The sequence below is a fragment of the Dermacentor silvarum genome, chromosome 3, assembly GCF_013339745.2.
Source record: "Dermacentor silvarum isolate Dsil-2018 chromosome 3, BIME_Dsil_1.4, whole genome shotgun sequence".
Classification (NCBI taxonomy): domain Eukaryota; kingdom Metazoa; phylum Arthropoda; class Arachnida; order Ixodida; family Ixodidae; genus Dermacentor; species Dermacentor silvarum.
The window spans coordinates 78,550,754-78,569,667 of record NC_051156.1 but is presented as its reverse complement, the minus strand read 5'-3'; the positions used below and the strand labels follow the sequence as shown (position 1 = coordinate 78,569,667).

The following is an 18,914-nucleotide window of genomic DNA, read 5'->3' as shown; positions in this document are numbered from 1 at the left end:
CGTCGGGTCACGGGCGCGCTCGATCTCGAGCCTTACACGTGTGGTTCGGCGGAGCAGGGACGGCTGAGAAGGGAATGAACCCGTAGGGGCGCTAGCCGACTGCTGTCAAGGCCTGTCCTCAGCGTACCGAGGCAAAACAAAGAGAGCGGAATAAACACCTGCGTTCGCTCGCGCATTGTTTGCGTCGTGTCATCTGCAACTGCGTTTGTTTACTTCCCACTTCGTAGATGTTTGCCGGCTTACCCCGGAGGATACGCATGCACGCGCGTCGAGAGGCCGGATAGGCGGCTCATTCTTGACGACAAAAAATGATTGAACAATTGGAATGTTTGCAGCTTAATGAACGTGAGATAAAGTCAGTTATAAAACCTCGGTGCCTTTTGTCTGCTGGATGATACAAAACCGATGGAAGTGTTGATCTAGAGCACTCAGTTCCCTCATAACCAGGAGCCGAATTCACAAAGCTTTTTATTCCTGTTATTTACTATAGGCTGGCCGGCTTCGCTAAGGGTATGCCCAGCATTAGGAGTGGGTGAAATTTTCTTTTACCAACAATCGTAACCCGATAGGTTTTTCTGAACAGGGGCCCAGAACACGAGCATTACTTACGAAATGATGGCAAGTGTTTTATGGAGAGGTGAAATAATTTTTAAACTTATTTTAATTACTCTTCAATCGGTTGCATAGAATTGACCGACAGACTCTGTCTACTCCTTTTTCGTAGTAATGGAGTTGTTCTTTTTAAGCGAATTCTTGTCAATACAACGCATTTCTTTCCAATCGCCTCATCCATTCACTAACTAGACATTTTCGAAGTTTTATTATATAGTCTGGCTCTGTGTTTTTATAAGGGGAAAGAGAAAGTCGTCTTGCATAACGATAACAGAAATACCTCGATGTTGTCAACATTTGTACTGATGCGCTAAGCTCCTTCTAATTATAATCCAGCTTGCGTCACCCTTTAATGAACAGTCGCTCAACGCGCCGAACGCATCTCGACTTCCTGAACGACTCAGCACGAGGAAACTGTGTGGCTTCTCAAACAAACTGCCCTTGAACAATGTATACGTCCTTCAAAGAAAGACAAACGCGCTGTGATAATATCTTGCTTTTTTATCGCTGGCTAGTTCGTTTACGTATAATTATCTTTGTTTTCAGCACACGCTTCTCTAGCCGTGTTGAGCGCAGCTTTCATTCTTTAGGCCCTCACCTAGAGAGCGCTACCTCCTCCTCCGGTAATTGCCATCGCACTTCGGGGGGTCCGGGGAACGCGTCTCTAGAAAGCAACAAAGCGGGTCCGCAAACAACCTCGGAGGCGACGCGCGAAATAAAGGCTCCTCGAACCGGTTCGTGGAGTCGGCGGCACGCACTTGGCGATGCCGAGCGGGGTGATGCGTCGGGAGTCGGCTTGCGCGAAAGCGCATAGCGCCGAAAGTAACCGAATAGGAGAGTTAGTCCCGCACGGATTACTCAAATAAAGTAGAGAGCTGGCCGCGCATAAGCGTTACAGTGTAGGAAAGATGCTTGTGTCATATACAGTGATGTGGAATGTATAGTGAATACGTAGCACGTTCTTGCTTGTTTTTCTATACGTTTTTGTTACTATTGGGGGGATAGACTTGATTTATTGACATTTGCGAAACAACAGAATGTGACGTATTGTTTATACATATATATTTTTCTTTTACAGAAAAGTACATATTCAATTTTTCAGTGCATTTTCAAAGTGCTTCTTTGTCGGAATGCTTTTATATGAGCACACGTTACGATCGCCTGATCATTCAATAACCTATCGTTTGCGGACAAGCCGGTGATACAATACTTGCCAACATTAGGAATTTCATTCACGTATATATCAAGCGTCACGAACTCGCCATGGTTGTTTAGTGGCTGTGGTATTGGGCTGCTAAGCGCGAGGTCGCGGGATCAAATCCCGTCCGCTGCGGCCGCCTTTCGAAGGGGGCGAAATGCGAAAACACCCGTGTACTTAGATTTAGGTGCCCGTTAAAGAACCCCAGGTGGTCCAGATTATTCCGGAGTCCCCCACTATACGGCGTGCCTCATAATCAGATCGTGGTTTTGGCACGTAAAACCCGATAATTTAATTTTTCTAAGCGTCGCGGAAAAGGGAAGCGCTATCGAGCTCAACCACACAACAGGTGCTCTCATTTCAAATCAGCTTCTCATTTCAAATCAGCCACCTTATTAGACACAGCAAGCCCTGCTTATAGGAATGGCTCGCGTCTCTGGCTTCCATTAAACACTATATCTGTCTTATTCCGGCATGAAAATAGACGAAAGAGGCGCCGCATGAAGGAGATACACAACGATGGGAACGCGAAGGCTGCCTCTTCCGCGAGCAACCAAGGACGACGATTATCGCAGAGTTGAGGGAGCAGCGACGGCGGAGAGAACGAGAGGCGACGCTCGTCTTGCTCGCCTTGCCGTTAGCGTCCCTCCGCACGGAGCATACGGGCGCGTAGTGTTTCGGCGCGAGTGTGGGGCGTTTCGTACGGGGTGGCGCGCGCGATTTCAACGTTGTTTAGTGGGCGAATCGTTAAGCAGTCGTCGCGCGTTGTATAGCGCACGAGCTCGGAGGAAGTAAGGAGAGCAGGCGGCCTTGGCGAATTACAAGGGCTTGGTTAGCGGTAACCGCCGGCAGACAGTGGCCTCCTTGCGCGAAACTGGATGCCTCTGGTACAGCTGCGGCACGGGCGCGGCTGCTTCTCCTCAACGCGCATATTTGAGAGCACGCGTAATCGAATGGTGGTGCGGCCGTGGCAGCTGGACGACATCGTCATCGAGGCAACTGACCGCCGAAAGGTGAGACCTTGATTCGTGGGAGCATAATGATTTCTCTGAAACGAACCCATTGCCACGGTGTGCGCCTCTTCTTAAACCATTCAGTTCTTTAATCGGGAAGAGTGAGTGCATGCGCGGCTAATCGCATGCAGTGAAACATTGCGGCGGACTGCGCAGAAGGCAGGCTGAGAACGAAATATGGAATACACGAGCTTTCGTTCTCTCGTTTTTGACCTGAAGTCTGTGCTTTTCGTCGTGGTATGCACAAACAAACCACCCGATGTCGTAATCTGGCAATACGAAACAGTTTTTTACGCAGATTTTATTTATTTGTATCCGAATCCATGTGGCACGCAGGAACAGTTGGTACGTATGAGCCGTTTGCATTGGTAGACATCGGTATTTCTGTGACGCTTTACAACTTTTTATCAAAGAAAATCCTGCAATGGTGTTCTGCAAACGGCAGGTTGCAGTGGCTACGCGCGAAAGGTGCCGCATTTTCACCCGTAAACGAAATATGTGGGAAGGAAGGAAGAGAAAAGCAGAAGGCAGGGAGGTTAACCAGGATAACGCCCGGTTGGCTACCCTACACCGGGGGAATGGGAAAAGGGAACAGAAAGATGACAGGGAGAGATAGGAGGGAAGGAAAGACGGGAAATGAGCGGTTAGTTCGCTGACGCGTGTGTTAGTGCACTAATAGTCACAGACGTTGACACAAGCCCGTCGTCCTCAAGAAGCGCAAAAGTGCCTTCACCGCTTTATGGGCCGACGAGCGATGGGGGCGGTGTTCCAGCAGCACCTGCACGGAAAGCGTCCGATTGTCCAGTTTTTTTAGCGCGTTAGCGAGTTCTTGTCTTTCTTGGGCATATCGTGGACAGTGGCACAGCAGGTGGTCAATAGTTTCGTTGGTGCCGCAGACCTCGCATGCTGCACTGTCGGTCACTCCAATTAATGTAGAGTATGCCTTTGTGAAGGCAACTCCTAACCAAAGGCGACAGAGAAGCGAAGCTTCACGTCGAGGAAGTCCGAATGGAGGTCGGAGTTGCAGTGAGGGGTTTAATTGATGCAGTCGTGTAAGTCGTAAGTTTGGCGAGTTCCACTCGGTCAGTGAGAGACTGCGTGCCAGGTGTCGAAGCTGCCTTGCGGCGTCTGTCCTAGAAAGTGGAATTGGAACGCTGAGCTCTTCTTGGTGTGATGTGCGAGCAGCGTTGTCTGCGGAAGCATTGCCACTGATTCCACAATGACCAGGTACCCATTGAAATACAACCTCGTGGCCTTTTTGTTGGACGTGATGGTGAAGTTTTACGGTTTCGTATGTCAACTGTTCATGACAGCCGCGTCGGAGAACTGACTGCATGCACTGTAATGCCGGTTTTGAGTCTGAAAACACAGCCCATTTTGTAGGTCTTTCAGAATCAATGAATTCTAGTGCACGACGCAGAGCCGTTAGTTCTGCCGCCGTTGAGGTCGTGACATGCGATGTCTTGAACCGCAGTGTTATTCCTCGCGTTGGTATAACCACCGCACCACCAGAACTGGACGACGTAGTCGATCCATCGGTATAGATGTGCACGTGGTTGCTGTACTTTTCATGCAAGAGGAGTAAGCTCAGTTGTTTTAGAGCAGGGGCCGGTACATCTGATTTCTTCTGTAGTCCTGGAATCGTTATATGTACTTGTGGACGGCTCAAACACCACGGAGGAAGCACTGGCTTGGCCGCAGGTGCGTACCCTGAAGTAAACGATGCACGATGTGCACTGACAGTAGCGCTAAATGTCGAGCAGGGCCTTTCAGCAGTGAGGCTCGCCAGGTGGTGGGAAGGGGTCCTAGCATAGTGTCTGAGATGCGTACGCATTGTCTCAACGGTAATGTGCGTCGTGATTGGGTAATCTTGGGCAATGGCAATTGTTTCAGCCGTTGACGCACTGCGTGGTAGGCCAAGACATATCTTAAGGGCTTGAGCTTGAATGCTTTGAATCGTACGGAGGTTAGTCTTGCAGGTGTTGGATATTGCAGGCAGGCTGTACCGCAGGAATCCAACGAACAACACTATGTACAGCTGTAACATACCGTGTATGGATACTCCCCAACTTTTTCCTGCAAGGAACCTGAACAGGTGACAGATAGCAGACAGACGCTTTTTCACGTAATTCACGTGCGGAGTCCAAGACAGGTCTCTGTCAATTACGATTCCCAGGAACTTGTGACTTCGGCTGTATGGTATAAGTTGTCTGTTAATTGATATTCCGTAAGCAGACATTGGCTTCCTCGTGAATGCCACCATTGCGCACTTTCCACATGAAATTTCAAGTCCTTGTGGGAGTTCTGTTGTAAATAATTAGTGCAGTCGTAACAGATGGACGGCGCACCGAGGCAAGCTTATTGCGCGCCTGCTATTACCAATGAGCAACTGGGAAATGTTTGCTGCATTGTTAATTTTTATCCTTACTCGTTTGGTCATTAACATTTATTCCATAAGTTCTTGCTGCATAAGATAAGAAAATGAAGTAGCCCAAGTGCATTTTATGTCAATCTCTGCACAGAAACACATGTATAACAGAACAGAACACACATCCCTACTGCTTGGCATGAGTTTCGCAGTTGCAACATGTTCCGAAACCTCAATAATGAAAAAAGTGAATAAGTGAATATTTTCAGTTATCTACCTACACATTGTGGTCTCTCATACACATAATTTGGACCTCATTCAGAAACCTTCAATAACAGGTGGAACAGCGTCTTTTGTCACCAGCGTATAAAAAAATCTTTTTAAAAATGTATAATTTGCACGAAGAACAGACGTCCCGAAGTGATGCCAGTGCAGTGGGAGGTTGCCGCCATGACCTATCCACTCCCCTTTCTCTATTCCGTTACACCCTTCCCCCTTTGAATGGAGAGGCAGTCGTCCCTTGCAACCCTGGCTGCCACCTTTATACTTACGGTCACAGTAGAGACCTTCACGTGACCGTTAAGGCGCCACAGTCATTGACCGAGCCGCGAATAGCAGGCCTATGCGTCAGGCCACAGGTCGAGAGTGGCGCGCAAAAATGGGCTCGCTATTTGGCTCCCCGCTTCGCGTTTTGTTTACTGTGGTATCTTAAACGAGCTACAGGCCTCGGCAGGGCGCAGTTTATGATGCATTCACTGGCTTACAGCACAGCTTTTCCGTACGAAAGACAACGGAAGCGACTACGCATTCGCACCGCAAGTCATCTATAGATGTCCGGGTGCTTAATTTTTATCAGTTAACAGTAATGATTGAACATCGCCTGTTACAGATAACGGAATTATCCTTGGTCTGGTTTAGTCGATCTCTGTGAAGTTGTATTCACGAAACAGTCGCCTCGCATATTTGAATGAATACTATCATTCACTAATAACATTAAACCGATTAGGCTACATTAGCGCCCATACTACAATCTCCGAACTGTATATAGCAGGCGCGTTCTCAACGCATATCCAATTGAACTGATTATCAGGCTGGAACTGGCGTGGACGTGCTCGGTGCCAAAGTGTGCTACGAAACGCCTAAACCAGCATTCAATTAGTGACGGGTAATGCTCCATTTTCCCGCACGTCTGGGGGGCTTGGCAAAAGCTGATGCTAGTGTCATGGTCTGTAGCAAGTCGACATGTTTCGCGAGCTAACCCGCATTCACGTCATCGATTTCCTTAAGTGCCCTGAAGTAATAATTGAAGAGATCACAAAGGTCATTTATTGTGATATCTCAATCATGTCCAGCTTCTTGAAAAGCCTGCCTGAGGAAGTGGAATTGTGCTACCTGCCAGGGGGGATTTCAAATATTTGTTTTAAACGTTTAAATAACACGCAAGGACCACCATACAAAAATGAAGAAGGTGTGTACAATACGCCAACAGAAAAAAAAGAAGGGCAGGGAGGTAAAAGTTAGCGCGTTTCGCACTGCTATGAAAATCATCACTCTGACCAGTTGTCTATAAATAAAAGAGCTGCATGTTCCAGCTACGCAGAAGCTGTGGGTACGTTTTCACCTGGGTCACTTTAAGTAATAAGTAGGTTTCAAATATTTGCCGTGCTTTTCTCGTATCACATCTTCAACAACAATTGATCAAGTTGAGCGCACTGTTTCCTTTTCCGTGTCAGTCTTCTCACGCCTCGATGTATACATCTACAGAGGGAAGAATACAAACAGAAAATTGTTGGCAACAACAGAAAACGCGATATGCTCCACGCCAAAGGGAAGTGGTGTCTATTCCAGGGGATTCTGTTCTGTTTATGAATGGTTGCTTCATTGCATGTATTCCACACATATAAAATTAAAATCAGCGAAAAGCACCACTTGTTGCCCATGGCCTCTCTGGATGTGTGAGTGGGCGTATATCTAATGGAGTGGATGAAAGCTTAGTATTCTGCTATCGTCAAGTCTGTAGTGTGAGGATACTGAAAGTATGTTTAATTCCTCTCTTATTTTTCCCTTACTCCTTGTTGTACTGGACTATACGCGGCGCTACTCAAATAATGTCCATTCTGATGACACCACTATTTAAAACAATATTTTCAAAGCACTTCGGAACGCAAATAGCCTGAAGTGGTGCTATCGCATACGATATTTCAATTAAGCAGCCTGCAACAAATCGACTGCTTCGAAGATAATCTATAATTGAAGGACCGATAAAGCGTTCCAGTGGGTGTTTCTGTTGTCTGCTACTTCGCGTGGTTAGGATGTAAGCTCAAGAGCTAGAAATCGTCAAATTCATTGAAAGTATCAGGCTCTCACAAGACGTCACTTCTGATGGCCCTGCAAAGCAAGAACTAATTGAGACGTTCAGTTTATCCAAGCAGTGAACTTTGCTGTGTGACTGCAGTGTGACTGGGTGGTGCGAATATTGCGCATATGTTGTGAGTTCATGTATAGAACGTGAATAATTGTGAAACAGTGAATAAGCAAAGTTTATTTTAACTTGGATCAGGCAAAGGAGACAACTCCAAAGCTATCGCCACACACACACACACACACACACACACACACACACACACACACACACACACACACACACACACATACTATATATATATATATATATATATATATATATATATATATATATATATATGTTCGGACTACCTAGTGCTGCGGTAAGTCCTAATAATACATGGCTCCCTTTTTCTACAAGGGTAAGGGAATGCATTACTTTGTTCTGAAGGAATGAGCGTATTTTTCTATTAACTTTAAGAGTGGGGCTCTGCATTTAGCCTGTACTAACCTGCAGAGTGCTTATATTGATGTAATTTATGTCAACCTTTGCTGTCATGTATCCCGCAAACGCCTCTCTCAACACTTGGAATACCGTGACTTTGGACCGGTTTCACCTACCAGCTTGAACATCGGTTGAGCGGTGTGCCACAAACCAGTAGCAATAGATATTTATCCGTACGTCGCCCCTCTCCTCGCCTTGCGCACCGCAGAGCTAGCGGTCCTTCGAACTTCAAGGGCCACAACAGCGTGAACTTCCACGGCTCCCTGTTATTAGTGGGAGCGGCATGTTTTGACAAGCACGCGCCATGCGTTCATTCATTCTCCACTTTTTCGCCCCTTCGGATCCTTCTTGGCAATCTTCCTCGTGTTTGTGCTTTCACCTTTCGGCACCGAGTTGGGCAGATTATCAACGGCGCCCGGTTCCGTCGAACCGGTTAAAGATACCGAGCTCGCGACCTTGGCGCCGAGCGCCAGACGCGCTGTCGAAGGTGCGCTTGGGTGCCGATCGCTGGGATGCGAGAACGCGCGTGGCGGTTGCAGAGTAATGCATTTCGCCCGAACAGCCTGCGCTTTCATCCGAGCCGGATCGAGAGAGAGGCGTATCGTGCACGAGCGACGACGCGAGAGTCGGAATAAGTTTGCACCACAACGAGTCGGCGACCATGGAGGCCGCCTTTCTCGGTCGGCGAGTTCGAGCACGTGCGAGCAAATCTTTGGCGATCGCCACCGCAAATCAAAATTTAGTTTACGTCGTGGTTCCTGTGTTTCGCTTTCGCCACACACGTGATTGGAGGCCGAGATTGTTTTGCTTTGATTGCTCGGAGGCTAAAAAAAAATAATAAACGACGCGAGTACAAGAAATCCTGTACTCGGGTCATTATATCGGCTATTCATAGCCCACGCACTACGCACTGCCCTCGCTATTTAATAGCAAGTGTTATGCTAGGAATGTAAAGTTCTCAACCTACAGTTTACGAAAATACGGCTTGTATGACATAACGCGACGCGAATAAAATAACGGCAAGGATAGGAAACACACGCATGGGCGTCTGTTTGTTAACGCCTATTGACCTGGCGCAGATCTTGCATGCAGGCAAAGGCATGATCTTACAGCGGCGTGCACCTTTTAATAGACTGAGAAGCTAATGAGTGGTCAGTTGTATGTTGTTCATATTGGGCGTATAAAATGGCTCTGAGCTCATGTCATAAACATGCACCGGCTGTCCGTAGATGCTGAAATAAATTGGTGTTGTAATTTCTAAGGCAATGCTCAACCAAACGTTTATGGTGGCCAAGAGCAGAAACAAGAGAGTAAAAGATGAAGTGTCACCTACCTCGACCTACAGACGCGACTGCTTCAGAAAGCATGCTACTCCAACAATAGCAATAAACTAAGTTTTTTGCCCGATAAAGTTAAAGAAAGGGCGTTTGTGCGCGTTTCCCTGTAATCTTATCGTCTCTTATTCTTGCACATTTTACGTGTTGACTTCTCGCGATTTCTCACACAATTTAGTTCATTTATTCTCTTTTTCCCCACAAATTGTCGCACGCAGCCGCAATTTTCGCAATGACCAACAAGGTCACCTGACATCATTCTGCACACGCTATATTTACTCGGACTTTGTTGGGTGAGCGGGCTGTTGACCTCATGTACATTTATGACGTGTTATGTTAGTAGAATAAAAAAAGAATATAAATAACGTACTGTGTACAGTTATGCCGATGTATTGTTTTTTTTCGTACAGTAGTCCTTTCACGGCTTTCCCAGCTGTAGGTTACCCGAAATTACTCTTCGTGTTTGCCACGGAAAGCCTTCTCACAAAATGAAATTGATGAGAATTGACAAGTGGCTGGGTAATTTTCCCATTTATTTCAGCACGGGCACAACGACATCGACATTAAAGGCGCTGTGCTGCCTCACGTTCCTGCCATGTCGGTGTCGTTGTGCCTGCGGTGCTAGGAAGCATAACACAAAATCTAAGCAAGCTTCCATTTTTCAACAAGCTGCTAATGTTGCGCAGAATTGCTCTTCAAGCGACGTGTCGCGTAATACTTGTTTAATGATTCGCTCCGTGTGCTTCCGGCTGACAGGGAGGGAGTATTGGTAGTCTTCCTATACTGCCGCCTTGCCTAACAAAGATTCCGAAGCGGTCGCTGCAGCTATTTTTAACTGTGCTTAAGAGGTTTTATTATCTAAAATAAAGGCGAAGTGCAAGGAGCACCCCGGTTGCCGCGTGGTTATGGTCTTCTCCTGCTGATCACGAGGTTGCAGGTTCGAATGGCGGCGTCCTAATTTCGATGTGGGTGGTATGCGAGGACCCTCCTCTACCGGGCTTTGAGCGGATGTTAAAGAACCCTTGATCGTAAATGTTTTTTTCGCAGCGTTTTTCCGCGCAGTTTTTTTTATGTCTCCGCGTTAGGCTGTTTTTTTTTCTCGTTTAGCTAAACGTAGCACCGTGTTTTGTCGTACCCTATGTCCGTATTTGTTGCTATAGCGCTAATAGTTCGGCAGAGGATACAATTTTTGTTTATTCCCTATACACTCATCGGCTTTCATAGAACTTAGAAATATAGCCACGAGGGGCGGAGTGGACGTGATCATTTTGGCGCCTAGTCTTTTGAATTCATTGTGCCGGTGAGCTAAATCTAGTGGTCTTATAGTGGACAACTGCACAAATAAAAATTCGTAATAAATTTGTATGTTTTTTTTTCTATTCTACGAGGCTGCGATAAAGTATACTTTTGTGGGGTAGGTAGGCTGGTTACTCAGCGTAGAGTCTGAGGAAGCATAAATATAACGCGGACACAAACACATAAGAACACCTTGCCGTTCATTGTGAAGGTTGCGCCTTCATGACACTATTTGTAAATTAACTAAAATATAAGAAGTAGTGTGAAGGCAGCGCGTGAAATTATGGAAGTGGAAGAGATGATAAGATTAAAAAGCCCGTGAGTCAGCTGTCCTTCGCTGGTTTTATCGGTTGAAGAACTTAATTTTCCGCGCATTATAGGCCGTATGCTTTTTGCTGTGGTGACCCCTAGATCAAGATATGGTTCACTTTACATTTTATTCTGTCTGCTTCGACATGTTTCTTCAATGTATACGTCGATCAACACGCAAAAAGTTCCAGTTACTAGCCATCACACAGACCATGTACGTTTGCGTTCTTGAGTCCCTGTGTGGCCTGCGCTGCATCCGAAAGGATGTTCTACAAGCTAACCAACCAAATTGCGCTATGCAAATAGATGAACACGTATAAAGGCCGTGGTGACAGAAGCGATTGTGCGCATTGTGCCCTTGAAAAGATGCCGCAGATATGTTGCCACATTTTCATCCAGGACAGAGATGGTGGTTGTTTGGAAATTAATTCTGCGGTTTTATGCGCCAAAACCACAATTTGATTATGAGGCGCGCTGTAGTGCGGGCTCTGGAATAATTTTAACCAGCAGGGGATCTTTAACGTGCTCAGAATGCACGGGACACGGGCGTTATTGCATTTCGCCCCCATCGAAAAGCGGCTGCCGCGGTCGGCATTTCCTTCCGTGACCTCGTGCTTAGCAACGCAACACCATGGGAAAGACTCGCCGCCCAGGCGGCGCTACTAAACTACCGCTAAACTACCGCTGTGTGTCCACAAAATTCTTAAAATTTTGTATGTGCGCGGTGGCAGTTCGCAAATTCGCATGCTGACAGCCGTGGTTTTCCAATTTGCCCCGTGTTGGCTGCGCTCTCCGAAACTACTTTGCGTTGGTATTGGCTGGCCTTGACGGAGCCCTGTGTTAACTTCGCCTGGTTAACTTCATCAATTTGTTCGAGGCGTTTGGCAGGCGAACGAGCCGCGTAGCTTACTCTATGAACAGGTTGTAAATACCCTACATATACACATAGCAGATAGCGTTTCTGTTGCGTACTTATCTTCACGCGTCGAACTTCCAGCGCTCCCGTCTCTCCACTTCGTACGGCTTTCCGCGGAACCGATAGAACGACACATCAGGATTACGAGCCTCGCGTTCATGACAGTTTACGAAGCAACAATAACGGCGGCTACCGCGATACGGGACCGCGCGCTGCTCAGCGTAATCGTTCGACGCGGTTTTTCGAAGCAGAGAGCGCTCGCTTTCCACGTACGGCAATGCAGCCGGTAGCGCACAAAGTCTTGCATACGTTTCAACCACTTTCCGACTGAAAACTAATAACGAAATTCAACACAACGCACAGAGCTAACAAGATCTCTTTAACTCAAGGGACGGCGTCCATATTAACCTACCCAGCCAACTTCTTTGCACGCCATTAGGCTGCGCCACAGTACTTTCAAAACTCCAGCGCGTCAGCCCCATAGCCGCTAAGCCACCGCGGTGGGTTGCCGGTTGTGTGTGGGTGCTAGTGACAGATTTGTCGACGAGAAGAAAGGGGAAAATATGGTGCTGGAAAGGTTTAATCACAAGGTCTTTATTTGAAGGCAATTGCGTTAAGGGCCTCTTGTCGCGGAAAATATGGCATTAGCTTCGGCGTACGCATCGGCATCCGTGGCAACCGTGGCGGAGAAATTCATCCCGAACCACCCCGACCAAACAAGTCCTCCGCGTGGCGCAAGGGGTTACCGAAGAAAAATTGAATTTCTCAGGGTAAAATCTGTCAGACAAATCGTAAAGTATGACTTAACTACAACCTACAGACATGTTAGCGTATATATAGGATCGTAATTTGAATATGCCAGAAAAAAGCCTGATAAGCAGCCAGGGATCTATGAATGCTATCGAGTTCGATAAACTTTTAAAGGCAAAGCTTAAGCGTCCTCCAATTCTGATGGTGCGTGGCTCAAGCAAGCAGCGCTCACGCAAGAATTTTTGCATAAGTAAGCTGAGTTTTATTTTTTTTTCGTCATGGAGGTTAACAAAGAATCTCGGAAACAAGTTAAGGACAGCACAGAGAGCGATGGAACGAAAATTTCTAGGCCTAACATTATGATAGAGGGAGAGAGCGGTGTGGATCAGGAAGCCAACGGCAATAACCGATATTCTAGCTCACATTAGGAAAAAAAATGCAGCTGGGCAAGCCATGTAATCCTTAGGGCAGATAACCAGTGGACCATTAGAGTTACAGAATGGGTGCTAAATCATCGGAAGCGCAGTCGAGGACGGCAGAAAACTAGGTGGGGCGAATAAGTTAGGAAATTTGGCGGCGCAATTGGAATCCGCTAGCGCAAGACGGGTAATTGGAGATTGTTGGGAGAGGCCTTCGTCCTGCAGTGGCCGCAAATATAGGCTGATGATGATGATCTGCAGAACATGAATTGTCCTTTTATTTGTTCATAAAACAGATCAGTTGTTAACGCTTGCTGTACTCCCTGTCTTGTCTGTGCCTTTTCCTTTTTTAGGCTCTTTAACTTTATTGTGTATCGTGAACCAACTCGCCCAACAACAAGCATTGTGTCGCATGCAGCATTGAGGAAAGCGCTAGCAGGCGACCCCATCACTCCTATTTTGCCGTCAGTGAGCCACGTTATGCATTTTAATATGCGCATTTCTACCACGCAGCATCGTCCAACAAAATTCAGCTTTGTTCGACCTGCTCACCGTTTTCACAGATGCGCAGCAGCGTTGTATGATTTGCCTTGTGCACCGCCTACTTATCGCCGCCATTTTGGTGTTTTAGCAAACAAGTAGCCCCCAGTGTTATTCTTATGTTGTGTTTTTAGCAGTACAAAACTGTACAAAAGGAAATATGAATGTCCTAGAGGTGGCAGTTTATAAAGCTGCTTGGGCGTTTATCCGTTGTAGCGGCGTTGGAAATTACTGTATGCTGTTCTGAAAAAGAAAGAGAAAAATTCTTTCGACACTGAGAGATATTTAGTGGCGAAGTGCATACATATTATGGTGTCATTAAAGAAGTTGGAAATTCGTCTCATCTGAGTATGTTACTTTTGCAGGAAATCCACCGTGCAGACTCGTAGCACGGAATTTGCAACGCCATGGCCTCGCCGCCCTGAGTGAACATTGGACCAGCTGCACCAAAAAACTACTGACCGAAAAAAGCCTACAGCGTAAGTCCCCCTTGAACAGGATGAGTGTTACGTGCTAAATGAAAAATATAATTAGGAGGAAACGCTAGCCTTGCGTGGTCTGTGGATAGAGAGGAGTGCGTTGCGTCGGCTAGTGGTGGCGGTATGCCTGTGCAAGCGCGGGATGATTCCACCTTCCTTCTTTCTCACACAGTGCTTTCATGTCCTTGAGAAAACAGAGCAGTCGTCTTACAGCCATTAGTGTTAAGAAAATTTTTATGTGTTACAATTATATGCGTCAAAGTGAAAAGAAAATGTATGCGTGCAAAGTGTAGTGAGCCGTTCACGTAGCAGAGGTAGAAAGATGATGGGAGAGCTTACAAGAGTGTGTATGTATGTATGTATGTATGTATGTATGTATGTATGTATGTATGTATGTATGTATGTATGTATGTATGTATGTATGTATGTATGTATGTATGTATGTATGTATGTGGTGTTATCAAGGTGGCTTCTTGAGCCCAAGAATATTCAACCTTGTTCTTGTCGGTCTCGTGGAACGCATACCAAGTGCTGTCCAGATATCAGTGTACACCCGTGAGCAAAAGTATACGAACCACAGGGTCGCCGAGAAAAGCTGAATTTCTTCCTCATTAAGATGCGTAAACTGAAATTGACGAGCGTACTGAAAATTTCGAAATGCCAAGTTTGAACTGCACTCTTTAATTACATGTTACATTCACAGGTAGAGGAGAACATCAGCGTTATGGCGCAATCGCTCGGCCGTGTACTTTTGCTCACGGGTGTACGCCGATGACATCTGCGTGTGGCCGTCAGGTGTAACACGTCCTCAGTGCGCGCGAGGCATCAAAAAGCCGCGGCTTCAATATCCGCGTATCTTAGTGAACAAGGCCGCCAGACTTGACCTGAGAAATGTGCGCTGGTCGCGTTTACGGGGAAGCCAATGACGCCCTACGCCATATCTATCAATGAGAAAAACCTAGGTAATGCCAGGATGCACAGATTCTTAAGGGTTATCATTGATCGAGACCTCAGCTGGAGTCCCCATGAGGCCTACTTGAAGGAACGCCTAACGCGTCTTCAAATTTCTAGGAGGGAAAACGGAAGATACGTCAGTACATGCGATGTTACAACTCTACAGGGCGCTCTTTCAAGGATATTTAAGGTACAGCTTAACTGTGCTGGGCAATACCTGCAGAAGCAATATCCGCAGAATCGAGAATGCTCAAGGTTTGTCTTGGGTTGCTGCGCTGCACATCGACAGCGGAAACAATTTCAATAGCTCAAGATTATCTCGGCACAACTCATATGACTTTGGAAGTGCTCAAAGCACACATCAGGCACTTAGCCCGCGCCCCTTTCCACCACTTCACCGCACTGCCGAAAGACCGGCCCTGTGCCTCCTTTTGCCAGGAAATATTGGCGTACCGTGACTGCCTCCCTCGACATTATACACCTGCCGAGAGGCTGCTATCACCTCCTTGGTGCTTGGCTCGCCCACAAGCGAGACTCTCGGTGCCGGAAACCCGAAAAAAAAAGCAGGACTCTCGTCGCCAGCTCTCAAGTAGCTACCTCTACTCATGCTGCACGAGACATACAAAGACCACCTTTACATTAACACTGATGGCTCGACAACTGTTGACGGATCTACAGGAGGTGTGATCTTCCCTGAAAACGCCGTGACCATTCAGGTTAGAACTTCTGACCGGACAACGGCTACTGCTGCGGAGCTTGGTGCACTTCGCAGTGCACTTCGCATGATTCATGAAGATCTACCACGAAAATGGAGCATGTTTACCGATTCGAAGGCAGCCCTGCAGTGTCTGCTATCCACTCTATGTAATGGACCACAAGACCAACTTGTGCCGGAAATAAGGCAGATATATCAACGACTAGCAGAAAAAGGACATGCCATCACTTTTGAGTGGCTCCCAGGCCACTACGGCATCATGTGCAACGAACATGCCGATGAAGCTGCAAGGAAAGCTCACGAAAATGCTATGAAGGAACCACTTCCGCCAGCAAGAACCGACTCAGCAACAAAGCTTTGCACACTCGCGCGTGATGCCACTCGATCCAAGTGGAACACGCCAGGTTTCCGGTATAATCAACTGCACCATCTGGATTCATCCCTCCGACTACGTATTCCATCTGGACTTTCCGGAATTGAGACAACTTCTCTCTGCCGACTGTGGCTTGGAGTATCTTTTACAAATGCTTTTGTTTGCCGCATCGGAATGGCTGATAGTGCTGCCTGTGATAGTTGCGGCAACGAGGGAACAATCTAACATATCCTCTGTCATTATCGCCGCTAGAGCTCCTAGAGGCAGTCTCGATCGTGACGGAGTTGTTATGCCTCGACGTCCGGCCGCTTTCTGAGTAGAGGATCTTAGATTACCGGCTGATGCAGTCTTCAGACCAGTAGGCGACAAAGGTGCTACTGCAATTCTTCCTGTTTGAACGACTGTGAGACTCCTGAGCGCCTTTGTGCGTGCGTGTATTTTTTTCTTAATCTCCCTCTTTTTCTATGTGTGTGCATTTTTCTTTATTTTTCTGTCTCCCCTTACCCCTTCCTCAGTGCAGGGTAGCAAACTGGATATCTATCTTACGATTAACCTATCCCCCTTTTGGATCTCATTTATCTATTTCTATGTATGTTTAATACGACCGATGGTGGTCGGCTCCGGACCACTGTCAGTTGCATTTCGCTTCTCGAATAGGCATGATGTGTGTGGAGTGAGCTCCTGAACAGCACTTTGAAATGTGGTGAACGCGGTTTAAATCATAGATTTGGGACCTCAAATAGGGGCGACGTAACGCTAACGCATTTCTACTGGATTTACCGCTCTAGCTCCACAGCATTTTTTACGCTGGGCAGTAAGCGGAAAAAAAGACCAAGGCTTTGACGGCATTAACATTCTTAAATTGTGTAAGGCGCACAGCAGTTACAAATATGACAAAGACGACTGAGGTATGTCGGCGAAACTTCACTGATTTATATCTATAAAGTTACAACAGTGCTAAACGCCGCGCTGTGAATGACCACCCGCCACTTGTCTACGTCGTCGAAGCATTGTAACTGTGTTTTCAGCTTATAATTGTAGCAGTGCTGGTTACCAGACGATCATAAAAATTTACACATCTCATTTTGACTTCAGGAGGTCTCTCTATGCAAATTCCTATCCCTCTTTACACGTTTTAACCTTCTGGTGACTGTTTCAAAGTGCGCACTTTGAGCGTTACACTACAGCTCGTGTCGAATTTAGTTTGGAGCACGACAACAGACATGTAGGCTACTACGAAAAGGTAACAGAATTTGTGTGGCCTTAGCCATGATGTTTCAAGCGACCACGGTGACTCTTGCGCTTGGTACTCTTTCTTTTTTTGTCATGTGCTCCCCTTTGGACAGCAGCATTTGAATTTGTTATTTTAGCGCGACTTGTTCATCCTTTGTATTGTTACACACACCCCCACCCACCTTACTGAAATGCCTTCTGACGAATATAGGCATCCAAATATACAAAAATGTCACAGTTTCGCCCTAGGGGCGAAGCAATGACTGCGATAGCAACACAGCAATGTCATACGAAGTAAGGTGAGCGGCTTTGGTAGCAATATGAATTATAGTAAACATGAGCTGATTAAGTAAGCAGGTGTGCTGCGGCGTAAGTAGACCGACATGAAGAGAGACTCGATGACCACGAGAAGGCGCGTGTGAAACGGTGATTTTGATGAGAAGCGCTTCCCGTGGGCAGCGCGTGCGAAGGGACACACCTGTAGCGCTGCACTGCCGATCCGGGCAGCATTGCATGTGTAGCGTGCGTTGGAAATGTGGCCCGACTATTACTAACTGAATGAACAATCGTGGTGTAGGCGCGCACAATCAAACACGAATAGATCACACTGGATGACTGCAGACAACGACTGTCAAAACGCTGGCAGCAAGCGCATACGCCGCAGCGGCGAAGGTACGTGCGGTCTATCGCTTCAACGGAAACTGAGCGGCGAATGCACGGCGCATAAAGGTCAGAGCCGTGGGGAGATAAGAGACGGTGTGGGCGGAGCGACGAGCGTGGTTGTTGGCAGAGTAGAAGTGCGCCCCCCCCCCCCCCCCCGCTCCCTCCGGCGCTGGCTTCCCGCTTCCTTGCTTGCGCGTGGGAGATTGAGTGCGTTCGCTCTCCGTGATAGCCCGCGTCCCCGCACGCTTCCGCTCGGGCATACGGCGCGCGGCGAAGATTTTATCTATAGGGAACCTCACGGCGACGGCGACACCGACGGCAGAAATCCGGTTGAAGTGTCCATATAATTGCTATATAATAACAAATAAAATGAAAAGCGCTTGTCCTGTCACCTTCTCGTTTTAACTTACTTGTCTCTGTTGCCGCGCTTCAAACAAAATTCAGCACGAACATCCACCAACTTGTCCGAATCGCCACCTTAATGTATTAGTCTACACTACACCGCTCAGCCTCGGTGCCCTAGCACTGCTCCATTGCTTTCTAACACCGGTTATCTGCTTACTCCTTTGCGTGGTAACAACGGTTCGAACATCACGAGTGAATTGTCCGTTTTGTAGGTAAGATTACGTTTAATTGCAGCGGCCGGCACAATGCTGTTATCCGAAGTTACGAAGGGCCCTAATGCCGGAACGTGTTTATTCCATCATCACTGATCCCCTACTGATTACTCTCAGAAAAAGGTGGCCACTCATTTAGGTGCAGAGGAAACCCACCACTAAAGCACGATGCAACGCTTTGCCGCCTTAATACTTCGTACTTACTGAGCACCTATACAAGCCATAACAGTGTCCATCACCATTCAATGAATGCAATTGGTAACAATTATACAATTCA

General features: G+C 47.1%; 1 protein-coding gene across 2 annotated transcripts in view; it reads left to right on the top strand.

The window, feature by feature from the left end:
* The first annotated feature begins 2,168 nt into the window (after positions 1-2,168).
* The window catches only part of LOC119445528 (monocarboxylate transporter 9), a 46,615-nt gene continuing 29,869 nt past the window's right edge, over positions 2,169-18,914 (top strand). The window contains exons 1-2 of one of the 2 annotated variants that reach the window (XM_037709794.2): positions 2,169-2,823; positions 13,969-14,082. The gene's annotated coding sequence lies outside the window, so the exon portion shown is untranslated. Of the gene's footprint in view, positions 2,824-9,641; positions 9,667-13,968; positions 14,083-18,914 lie in introns of those variants that run through there. The other variant, XM_049663373.1, reaches the window with a different exon arrangement.